The sequence below is a fragment of the Nymphaea colorata genome, chromosome 4 (genome assembly GCF_008831285.2).
Source record: "Nymphaea colorata isolate Beijing-Zhang1983 chromosome 4, ASM883128v2, whole genome shotgun sequence".
In the NCBI taxonomy this organism is placed as follows: domain Eukaryota; kingdom Viridiplantae; phylum Streptophyta; class Magnoliopsida; order Nymphaeales; family Nymphaeaceae; genus Nymphaea; species Nymphaea colorata.
Window position 1 is genome coordinate 16,333,364 of NC_045141.1, and position 13,285 is coordinate 16,346,648.

At 37.7% G+C, this 13,285-nt stretch overlaps 1 pseudogene; it reads right to left on the reverse strand.

Annotated features, from left to right (window-relative positions):
• Window positions 1-9,414: 9,414 nt before the first annotated feature.
• On the reverse strand, window positions 9,415-12,306 carry LOC116252482 (xanthotoxin 5-hydroxylase CYP82C4-like; annotated as a pseudogene).
• Window positions 12,307-13,285: the final 979 nt, after the last annotated feature.

Here is a 13,285-nt window from a genome sequence, read left to right on the forward strand (position 1 = left end):
ATCGTTATCATAGGCGGTTCCAAGAATATAGTTGAGAAGACCAAACGATATCTCCATCAAAAGTTCGAGATAAAAGATCTAGGAAGATTGAAATACTTCCTAAGAATAGAGGTAAGTCACTACAAGAAAGGTTTATATTTATCCCAACGGAAATATGCTCTTGATCTATTGAAGGAAACAGGGAAGCTTAGAGGGAAGCCAGCAGTCACACCAATAGAGGTAAATCACAGACTTGACAAGATAGATCGTGAAGAACCAGTAGAAGATGCAAAACCGTATGAACGTATTGTTGAAAAATTGATATATTTGACCGTTACAAGGCCTGACATTACCTATGCAGTTAGTGAAGTAAGCAAATATATGCATGCCCCCCAACGAGCTCACTTATCTGCTATTGATAGAATTTTAAGGTACTTAAAGGAAGCTCCAAGACATGGTGTTTGGATGAAGCGAAATGGAAATATTGAAATAGAAGGTTTCTCAGATGTAGAGCTGGAAGTGTATCAGACAGAAAGTCAACTACAGGGTTTTGTACTATGGTTGGGGGCAATTTGGTCTCATGGAAGAGTAAGAAACAGAAAGTGATTTCTAGATCCAGTGCCGAGGCTGAATATAGAGCAATGGCAAACACTACATGAACTCATTTGGCTCAAAGTGATGCTAAAGGAAATTGGCTTTGAACAACCTCGTCCTATGAAGTTGTATTGTGATAATCAAGCTGCAATACATATAGCCGCAAACTCAGTCTTTTAAGAAAGGACAAAGCATATTGAAATTGATTGTCACTTTATACACGACAAGGTTCAAAACAAAGAAATCATCACTCCTTTTGTCAGAAGTGAGGAGCAATATGCTGATATCTCCACCAAAGCAGTTACAAGAGAAAAACTTAGAAGCACTATGATCAAGTTGGGAGTTGTTAACATACACTTCCAACTTGAGGGGGAGTGTTGAAACGGTTCTACAAGAGGCTCGTTATGGCAATACTATTCATGGTATTTCCATGATTAGTTGGATAGAGTTACCTATATTAAAAGTTTCCCACCATGAATTGCCATTAATTTTTCCTTCCATGATTCCTTGCTTTGTAACTATTGTATTCACTCACGTTAAATAGCGGTTATAGAGTGAAACAACAATATACAGAAAATATACAATACGATCTCTCCCTTGCTTCTCGTGGACGTAGGCATACATGCCGAACCACATATATTCTTTGCTTTCTCATTCCTCTCCCTAATCTTTATATTTCGATATTTAAAATAAGTTTTTGATATTGGCACTATTAATTACTTTCGGTGAGCTAGAATGTTTATGTTCTAGTTATTTGAATCAAAGTAATGGTTCTAAGAGTTACAATTGCTTTTAGGTATAGTTGGAAGAATCACACAGATAGTAGCTTTGGCAATTATATTTATTCTAAAACCAACAAGGATCATTGCATTCCAAATGATAGCAAGAATTATGGTTACAATTAGTAGGTAACCCAGTTGCACTAAACTGTCAAGTTAAATATTGTAGTCTCTACATACTTTTAAACAAGGCACAAGTAAGAAAGACCAGTACGACACTTAGAACATGCATAGCAATTGTTGCACATATGAGAAATAAGGATATTACATAAAAAAAAAGTAAATAAAAAATGGGGAGGATTTGCTTGGTGAAGTGTGGAAATTAAAAAATGTAAATATTTGTAGAATTTTTATTGTCAAATCATATACGCCGACAAAGCATAACAAAGAAAAGTTGAAGGCACATATAGTGCAATATCAACCATATCAATCGGGTCGGAGGATGCACAGAAGTGGTATGCAGCCTGCTAATTGAGAAAGTTGAAGGAAAGCTAAGTGGCTATAACCAGGTGGTTCATACGTGGGGAGGATTTGCTTGGTGAAGTGTCCTGTTGAAAATTGTAAGTTATTGGGCGAAAGCCTTCAAGTTACCAGCAGGCACTATAAAGCGTCTTGAGCAGGTCATGGCCAGATTTGTTTGGGGTGGCTCAGGGGATGTGAACTTGCAACCCATATGAAAATGAGAATGGTGAAGAAGAAAGCTACAAACAACTTCTTTTTCTTTTTTTCTATTAAACAAGTGGGAAAGAAATACAAATTTATAGACTTTACAACATTGATATTGTAAAGTTAAAGGGAACATTATATAAGAAAAGTGAGAATTTCTAATTCTTTTACAAGGAATGTACACAATAAGAATTGAGATACAATATACTTCGCTTTCTTCACCATTCTAGTCATGGCTACCAATAGAAATAATGCCATAGATGCTGGTGACAATTCTGGTGCAAATAGAGTCGACTCGTCTCTGACTTCACTATTTTATTTACACTACTTGGATAATCCAGGTGCTATCTTAGTCCTTCTTAATGGTGACAATTACTCTACTTGGTGTAGTGCTATGAGGTTGGCTTTGGATGCAAAAAATAAATTCGGCTTTATTGATTGAACAATTCCCAAACCACCACTATCTTCCCTGGATTACATAGCTTGGTACCATTGCAATGACTGATTTTATCATGGATTTTTAATTCAGTCACAAAACCTATTGCTAATAGTGTTAGTGTTATCTATGCTGAAACTGCTCGTGAAGAATGGTTAGATTTAGAAGATTTTTTCTCATAAGGAAATTCTGCTCGTATATCTAATTGTCAGCAGGAACAAAGTTCCCTTTCTACATATTATACTGGTTTAAAAACATTATGGGATGAGTTGAATTCATACATTAAAATTTTGAACTGAATGCTTATCACCAACGTGAAAAGGTCTTTCAATTTCTCATTGGCTTGGATGATTATATTCTGTCGTAAGAAGTCAGATCGTTGCCAATGAACCGCTGCCCACCATCAGCAAAGTTTATGCCTGATTCTGCAAGAAGAAAATCAGTGGACACTACAAGTTACCGGGCCACCTCAAGGTGAATCAGCTGCTTTGGCAACCCGTTCTACTAGTGCCAATGGCCGTGGGTGTGGTCGTGGGTGTGGGCATCTTCAATGTGAGCACTGTGGTAAACTTGGAAACGTTAAGGGCTGTTGTTATGCTCTACAAGGCTACCCACCATAGAACCAAGCCAAAGGTATTGCTCAACGTCTGTTGGACAACTCTAAGACTGCTGTTGTCCAACATTCTCAAACTCCAAAGGATGGCAAGAACTCAATGTTTGTCAGCTCAGCCTTATCATCTCTCACTGAGGAGCAAATGAAGCAGTTCATATCATTGAACTCTTTTGATCCTAAACCAGTTTCTCTTAACATGGCAGGTAACTCGTTTACACCCTGGGTCATTGACACCCGATCACATGACATCACAACTCTCATTACTTTGGCAGGTTTATCTATTTTGCATCCTAAATCTATGCGCTTGCCAATGGACAAAATGTTACTGTTACACATGCTGGCACCTACTGTTTTTCTAACAATCTAACCATCTCTGACAGCTTATATGTTGCTCATGTTCCCTATAATCTTTTGTCAGTCACCAAGTTTTCTAATGCTCTCAAATGTGCTTGTATCATCCCTATTTTTTTCAAAAAGACTGCATTTTTAACCCGAACACAAAATTCAAATCCAAAATCTAATTCTTGGGTCCGAATTAGGTCCAAAATCCAAGTTTAGATCCAAATCAAGAATTTGAAACTCAAAATCCAAAGCCGATATCAAAACGACAAAATTTAAGTTTATCAGTGCCGCGCGCGCGTCCACGGACCTCATTTTTTTTAATGTTTCGTTCTTACGCCTAAATGTGTTCTTAAGCCTAAATCACGCGCTAGAACACATCGACGACCAATTAAACTCAATCCAGATTTAAAAGAGTCCAGAGTCACTCAAAACAGAGTCAACCACCCATTTGTAACAAAAACCAATTTTATACATAGTTTAAATAAGAAAAAATGGTCTTATGCTAAAGCAGCCTGTTTTATTTATTTATTTATCCATTTTATCTTATTTTACTTTATTTTATTTCATAATATTTCATATTTATTTCTTATGTAAAAAAATAATAATACAACCGTGCATCACGCGATGCGTGTTGCTGCGCACCATTCTCCACGGCGTTGGCTAGCAACAGCACCCGGGCTGGGGCCTGCGCAGTCCCTTGTGGGGGGTGGTTTTGGACCCTTTGGGATGATATTTCACCCAAAGCAACCCTAGGATTCGGAAGTAAGCGATTCAACTTTTAAATCATTCTCATTAAAGATATATAATCAATATCCCACTCCATTCTTTTCGTTACTTATTCTTTTATTCATCTCCCCATAGCCATATAAGATAGCTCTCAAATCTCTTCTTCGGAGTTAAGAACTATTCTTGAGTGTACTAGGAATATGAGAATGTAAAATGATATTTCATTTTAAGATGAAAACATGTTTCTCTCTTCTCTTGAATGTAATTTTGTTTTTTTTTATGATGTTGTTCACTCATGGTTGATTGATTTTTCTCAATTGTATAAGAACGAACGATGAGAGTGAGTGTTTGGGTTGGGATTCTTCTATATTATTATGTTGATTTTGAGGTTGGGGTTTGTCTAATCCGGAAAAGCCATTTACAAATATGTACATGTTAAAAATGCATCTTTATATCATTCTTACGTCTAGTTTTCTTTTTAATCACCCGATTATGAACCCTAATGAGTGTCTTATTATATTTGAAATCAATACTCTTCAAAAGATTTTCGAAAGCAAGAACTCTATCTAATGAGGCCTTAGAGATTTAGTTTAGGCTCTTGCATGAGCCCAAGTTCCTCTTCGGCCTATATAAAAATCGAAGTTAGATATTTTTAAGTTATTTTTTTATTTTCAATCTCGTAAAGACATATACGTATGTACATGTTAAATATGGATATATGCACATGTTGATGTTTCTTTATCTTTCTCTCTCCATGGTTCCACATATTATTTTATGAATTTTCATATACACAATAATGCGTATATATTCTATTTTCTCTCTCTAAAATATTTTATTTCTCTCTTTAAGTTAAATGTCTTCTTCTACAAATCTATTATATATATATTTATGTATCTCCTTTACCCTAAAATCTCTGTCTTTTCGAGTCAATACCCTCTTTTTATAAACTTTCATATGCATGTACGTATGATAGCTTGTGCATTTTTCTCTTTCTCTCTCTCTCTCTCTCTTTAAAGATCTTCTTTTTCCTCTTCATTTAAGTTAATACTTCCTTTTCACAAGTTTTTATATGCATGCGTGTACACATACGTATATATGTACATATATACATGTATGTATACACATATAAAATACGTATAAAGACATGCATCACTTTCTCCTTTTCAATCTTTTATTTAGCGATCTTTAAAATCTCTTTAAATTTTTCTCTCTCTTTATTTTTTTGGCAGTATTTCATCTTTTCCATTCTTTTTGATATTCTTTTCCCAAGATTTGAGATAGATGAATGTTATAGTAGGAATTAATTTTCCTATAATCATGTAGGGCCAATGTATTCATATACCTACATTCACTTAACATCACTTATGATCACAAACAACTCTTCAAAAGAACTTAAGTAAGATGAGATGTAACAAGAATTTAGTAGTAACCGAATTAGAACAAAACCTCAAACCTACTTAAAGTCTTAAGAGAACACTAAATCCACTTCAAAAATGATTTCCCGAGCTTTTTAAATGGTATTTGTAAAGATTTCTCAATTCAAGATTTTCTCAAATCAAATTGTTTTACACTCTCAAGTGATTCTTCAAGAACTTTTTCAAAAGTTTGAAATATTAAATCTTTGAAATTTGCTCAAACACAACACCACATTTAGAATATACAAAATGTTCAAGCCAAAACGAAATGCATCAAGAATAAGCATAAAACTTGGATTGAGTACTACCGGTAAAGGTATCGGGAATAGTCAATCCTCGTACCGATGGGTGGGTCCCTTTCTCTCTCATTTAAAATAAAACTTTATTTTTCAGGAGCACTCTAAAAAGCAAAACTAGTTTTGGGGATGTGAACAATGCTGCGATATTTTTTTCAATCTTTTGTGTTCATCAAGATCTTTCCTCAAAGAAGCTGATTGGCGCAAGCAAGATGTATGATGGCTTGTACTACTTTCATCATTCAACCTCTCATGCTATGCTTACTTTTTTACATGACCATTCACCATGGCGTATTCGTCTTGGACACCTTTTTAATGACAGACTTTCTCAATTATCTAAAAACCATAATTTCATTTTTCATAATAACAATAATGTTTGTGATGCATGTTATCATGTGGACATTTTGGATGGTTATGTCACACCATCACTCGCGGGAACACACTATTTCCTTACCATTGTTGATGACTATTCATGATGTACATTGATTTATTTGATGAAATTCAAATCTGAAACCTATTATTTACTTGTCAAGTTTTGTAACCTTATCAAAAGTCGGTGTCAAACCTCTGATAAGAAAGTTTGCATAGACATTGGTAGTGAAATCCACTCTAACGCCATGCATCAATATTGTCATGATTATGGGATAGGGCAGCAATGCACTTGTGTTGGGATCCCCCAACAAAACGAGAGGGCTGAACATAAACACAGACACCTTCTAGAAGTTGCTTGAGCATTGGGTTTCCAAGCCAACCTACGCTTCGCTTTTTGGGGCAAATGTATTCTTACTGCTCTTCACCTCATCAATAGAGTGCCGACCCCACTCCTTGATAACAAGAGTCCTTACGAGATGCTTTTCAACCACATACCAAGATATGAACATCTTAGAAGCTTCAGTTGTCTTTGTTATGCTCGTTATGTTGGTCCACCTAATGTTAAATTTATGTCTAGAACTAGGCACTGCATGTTTGTTGGCTATACTTATAGTCAACAAGGATATAAAGTCTATGATCTTGACATTAAGAAAACTTTCACCAGCCGAGATGTTAGGTTTCATGAAAATATTTTTCCATTTCAAAGTAATACTATGCCTACCACAAGAGCTCAACCAGTATTACAACATCACATCATTGATGAGGCTACTATACTACATAGCTCTCCAATTACTAGTTCCAATGTACCCAACAAACATGTGCCTATAGAAGAAACACTATCTAATAGTCATGACAACACCATCCACTGTACCCAAGACAACACAACTGTGCCCAGCCACCCACCTCTTCGTTGCTCCACGTGACCTCACCATCACTTTAATTACCTCTTGGATTTCGTGTGCAATGCTTCTAGAACTCATCCCACATTTCATGATACGGCCTTATATCCTATTCATGAATATATTCCCTTTTCTAAGTTTTCTCACTCTCACCGTGCTTTTCTTAGTTTCAATGATGCCTTCATAAATCTACACCAGCAAACAACTACAACTGAAGAAATTCGTGCCCTAGTAGACAGTGGCACTTGGGAGATGATTGACTTGCTTGCCAACAAACGTACCATTGGTTGCAAATGGTTCTATAAAATCAAGCGACATCCTGACAGTTCCATCAATCGCTGCAAAACTCGGCTCATTGCTAAAAGATATACCCAGATCGAGGGTTTGGATTATCATGATGCATTTCCCCTTGTTGCCAAACTCGTCACTATGCATTGTCTCCTTTCTCTTGCTACCATCTTGTGTTGGGAATTATCTTAGCATATCATTTGCAATGCCTTCTTTCATGGTGAACTTGACGAAGAAATCTACATGGAACTCCCCCTTGGAGTCCCTTTCAAAAGGGGGCGTCAAGTTTGTTTGTTAAAAAATCGTTATATGGTGGGCTCAAAAAATCTTCAAGAAACTAATTCAATAAGTTGGTACAAGCTTCATAAGCCACATGACTTACCCAATCCAAGGCCGACTGTACTTTATTTACTTATGGCACTAAGTCAATTATTACAATTGTGTTAGTAGTTGATGACATTATTGTTGCAGGTAATCTTGGTACACATGTAGCATCTCTAAAACAATTTTTAAGAACTCAGCTCCGCGTCAATGATTTGAGCTACTTAAAATATTTTCTTAAAATTGAAGTCACAAGGTCACCCCAAGGGGTATTTGTAATCCAAAGAAAGTATACATTAGGCATTCTTACAAATGTAGGTCTTTTTGGACCTAGCCCATGTGAATTTTCAATTGACCAAAAACATTGGTCGACTGCAGACAAAGGCAAACCTCTTAAAGATCCCTCAAAACACCAGAGATTTGTAGGATGTCTCATATTCTTATCTGTTACTTGTCTTGACATAGTATATTCTGTAAACACTTTGAGCCGGTTCGTGCAAACACCACGTAAACTTCATCTTGATGCAACAATTTGTGTCTTAAGATATCTAAAGGCCACTACAGGGTATGGAATCTTGCTATCATTGAAAAGTGAAATTCAACTTGAAGCTTATTGTGATTCAGATTAGGAGGGTAAACCAATGACACGCAGGTCCACCGTTGGTTATCTTGTCATGATTGAACAAAATTTCATGGAAAACTAAAAAGCAAAATACAGTTGCATGCTTTTCTGCAGAAATTGAGTATGGATCCATGACGTCTACTACATGCAAACTCATTTGGTTGAAGGCATTACTAGAAGAGCTTGGCTTTAAACATGAAAAGCCCATGCAAGTACATTGTGACAATCAAGCTGCACTTCACATCAAATCTACTATTTCATAAACGGATCAAGCATATCAAGCTCGATTGTCATCTAAGTCTAGAAAAAATACAAGCTAGGATTATCAAGACTGCATACATTGCTACAAGGATGTAAATTGCCGGCATATTTACAAAAGCATTAGAAATGAACCAGTTCATGTTTTTGTATTGAAGTTGGGCATTACAGACCTCCACACGCATCAACTTGAAGGGGATTGTCAGGCGACTATCCAGGAGCATGATCCACCTTAATTGGAACCTCTCAATTCTTATTGTGTACGTTTCTTGTAAAAGAATTAGAAATTTTCACTTTCCTTATATGTTCTAATGTTCCGTTTAACTTTACAATGTCTATATTGTAAAGTCTATAACTTCACAACTTGGTTTTGATACAATGTGAACTTTGCAACCCATATGAAAACGAGAATGGTGAAGAAGAAAATTAAGAACTTCCTCTTCTCTTTTTCTCTTTGACGTGGCTTTTTTGGCTGGGAACCGGAATGTAGATCGGTTCTTCGCCAACTTTGTTTTCAATCTGCTTAACTGGATCTGGTCAAAAGATTTGGATACGATTACTGGTCAGATTCGAATTTTGGCGTACAGTTTCACAGTCGAACCCAAATCCAGGTCTCATATAATCTTGATCATCGGATAAAAATAAAAAAAATTAAAAACCAATAAATTTCAATGCATCGTTATCCATATATATCGATTTCAGATGCATTTGATATTTCTCTTTTGTAATGTCCAAACTAACTGACATGATTGACGATCGACCTGCTTTCTGTTAATTAAACTATGCAAGCCATAGATATCAAATTGCATTGACCATCTAACAATTTAATAAGTTCATCCAGGTGCATTGACCATCTAACAATTTAATAAGTTCATCCAGGGCAACGAATTGGGCACACACAAGTAGGTCATTGTATCAAACAGCCACAGGTCATATATACTTAATGTACATAAAAGTTTCGATGTTGTGATAATATGACCTCTAACTAGTGCTTTCGGCTGAAAAACTTTTTCGTGCAGTGGGCTTCATGCCCTTTCTCTCACGATATCTCGACCTAGCTAGCTGTAAAGGGAGTCAGGGAGGCGTGGGGAGAGGAGAACATGAAGCATAGTTGTTCGCCCAAAAGCCTTGGACTCTTCAAACACGGTTTCCGGATGCAGCTCCATGTCAAAGCTGTGGAGAAGACGGGCGAGCACAATGTATACCGACCGCAATGAAAACGAAATTCCCGGGCACACCCTGCGGCCTGATCCAAACGGAATCAACTGGAAATGCTGGCCCCCAACATCCACATCACTTTCCAAAAACCTCTCCGGCTGAAACTCGGCGTGGTCCGCCCATACCCGCGGATCAAGCTGTATCCTCCATGCATTGACCACTAGCATGGTGCCGGCCGGAACGCCAAAGCCACCAGTTTGGCAGTCCTCCCTGGCTTCTCTTAAAGGCAGCAATGGTGCCGGTGGGCGAAGTCTAAAACTCTCCTTGACCACTGCTTGAAGATACACCAAATTTTTTTGATATCGGATTCATCCACAATCCTGTCTTTGCCGACTGCTTTGTCTAACTCATCTTGGGCCTTCTTCGGTGCTTGGGGATTGAGTAACAGCAAGTGTAATGTCTGGGCCAAGGTTGCTGATGCGGTGTCGTTGCCCCCAATTATCATTGCCTGAAAAGAGGGTTAAAAAAAAAAACTTTTATGTCAATTATTCAAGAATTCCATTCAAGGGCATTAAGCAACAGGAATACTAACTCTGTTTCAAAAGATTAGAAAAAATTCATATGACGTTAAAATGTATGAATTTGCTCCAATCTGCCCAATCTTTTGAACATATTCATGAAATAATGTTGAACCAATTCATGACATAATGTTGTAACCCAGCTGATCTCACATGGCACGATTGGATCTAACCAGTAGCTTGGAAGCTAGACAAAAATCTATACTACCAGACGTCTATGCATAGTTAATGAAATGAATTATAGCTCCATCAGTGAAAAAAATTAAAGATGTGAATATATATTTAAACTTTATAGTACTCATCAAAATAATGCATACATGCTCATTATTCACTTTTCTCATATGGAAAGGCGAAACCCACTCATGACTCACGACTCTGTAATTCGAGTGAATTTTTCAAACTTAAGCAAATATGTTGAAAGTAAATTCGACGACAGTAGACACATCTCCATCGATCACTTTCTAATCCGTTGAAATTATGAAAAGGTAATTCCTTGGGTCCATTGATTTAGTAATCGTTTTTACTATTTGACAGTTTTCATTATTTTAATCATTGTTGTTATTTTCCCAAGCAGTTGATCCAGACAAATCATTTTTTTTTTATTTTTATACCTTTCTTCTGCAACCTATAATTTTTCTCAAACTCTTTTTCTTTCTTCTTGTCAAATGCTTTTGAATATTCTAATATTGAAAAAAAGCAAAACCGATTTGGTTCAGTTTCTGCAGACTTTCTGAATCTTTCAGAAAAAAAAAATTAATTCAAAAATTCATTTCCATTAGAAGGCTGCCACTTGTATAAGATGATTCCTTACCAAATCTAGCACCTAAAGGTTTGGTATTTATCAAATTTTTATACGTACCCCACCACCACCCCGTATGAATATTTATACCCAATTAGAAATCCAAATCCTATTCATCAAATAACAAATAAGGAATGAGTTTTTACCAGTGCCGTCGTCTTCACCACCGTGTCCGCCTCCGTGTCCTTCCCTACAAGTGACAGCAGGACATCGATGAAGTCATGGTCCCCGTCCCGGAAACCGGATGCCTTTTGCCGGCGATGCTCTGCCACGCAGCGGCCGATGAGAGCGTTCAAATTCCCGGCGACCCTTTTCATGACAGCGATGCAGCCATTGATGTCGAGAAACTCGAGAAGAGGAAGAAAATCAGACACCACAAACGCCGCGAGAAGGTCCAGCATCTCCCTCGTGCAGTCCGCTGTCTCTCTCGCCTTCGAGTCTTCCTCCGAGCCTCCCACAACGTAGCCAGCCCCTGCCACAGTTCGGGTCACCGTGTTGAAGGTGAGCTCGCTCAGCAACTTTCTCGCCTCCAATTTCACGGGCCGCTGCTGGTTGTTCTGCCAGAGACTGTCGATGTGGTTTACTCGAGCGCCGATTTCCGACTCGCGGACTTGTTTGAAGGATTCCACCCGCCGGTTGGAGAGCATCTCGACCGTGGTGATATTCCTCATCTGGCGCCAGTAGTCTCCGTAAGGGGCGAAGCCGAACATGGTGGAATCATAGGCCAGATGCTTCGCGGCACTGTTCCTAGGCCTGTTGGAGAAGGCGAGATCGCTGGTGGTGAAGCACTCCTTCGCCATCTCCCAGCTGCTGACCACCAGCACCCGGCGGAAGCCCAATTGGAGCATCATGGCAGGGCCGTATTTGTCGGCGAGTTCACCGTAGATCTCATGCAGCGAACGAGATTTGTCGAAGAGCAGATGCAAGTGGCCGATGATGGGGAGGCGGCCTGGAGGAGTCGGAAGATCAGGTGCAGAGCCAGCTCTCCTTCTCTTGACCGTAAACAGCTTCACGAGCTTGAAGCAGAGGAGGAGGGAGAATAGTGTGGCACAAAGGAGAGGAAAATCCGGGAAGGGTGGAAGGAGAGCCATGTCGATCTGGTTATTGGAGCCGCGACGCTTGGTGCAATTAAAGATGAACCATGTCTTCTTATAACGGTGACAAGTGCAAGGTAGTGGCTTTCAGTCGAGAGAAAGTCGAGTGGGCGGTAGGCATTAAGGGATGGATACTTTAGTTAATGTTTTTTATTTTTTATTTTTATTTTTATTTTTATTTTCATAATTTTTTTAATAAATTAAAAGTATTTTTAGTCATTAACATAATTGCACTATAGCGCACATAACTAGTTTCTCTTTGAGGAGAGACCGTAGTTACGTTTCGAGACAATACACATAACTACAGCTGTCCTGGATGCTGTTAAGTAGGAATTTTTTTTTTATTGTAGGAACTCAATTATAGTTTTAAAATTTTAACAAAAATTAAAATGTATATTTTTTTAAATTAATACTGAACTATGATTATGGTTTTAAAATTTTAAAAAAAATGCAATATATAATTTTTCATAATTTTTATATAAGTTAACATAATATTTACATATTGCTCAAAAAAAATCTATCTGATATCTGTAGCTAGAGTGATTCTCTTCCTGTTTTTTATTGTTCATAAATCCATTCTTTTGTTAAGAAATGATGGGGGTTTAGCCCGGCAGGCTTTGGAGCAGAAATCTCTCTTCCGTTAATTATCCAAGTGCTAGATCCCTTTATACTTGGTTTGAAGGTTCCTACATAAGCATGATCAATGAAGTTCACGTGAATAACACAGTAAGCTTAAAGTAAAGCAGGAGAAGACGAAAATGTGAGTGGATTCCTATTCTTTTCCCTCATTTTTCTCTTCGCGCCTGACCTTATCCTTTCCCCATTTGTTTCCCTTTCATTGGTTTTATGCGAGAAACTTCGGTGTAACTGCTTATAATGCTTCCCTTTCGTTGGTTGGCACACTCTTTCGTGCGCCTTCTTTTTGCTAATACTGCACCTGTGTAGAGGTCATTCCAACGGTGCATTATTGATTCTGTGAGGTCCACGATGATGTGCTTGACAAGCCCATCCTTATCAATATTTTAATTAATATCTTGCGTAGCATGCCAA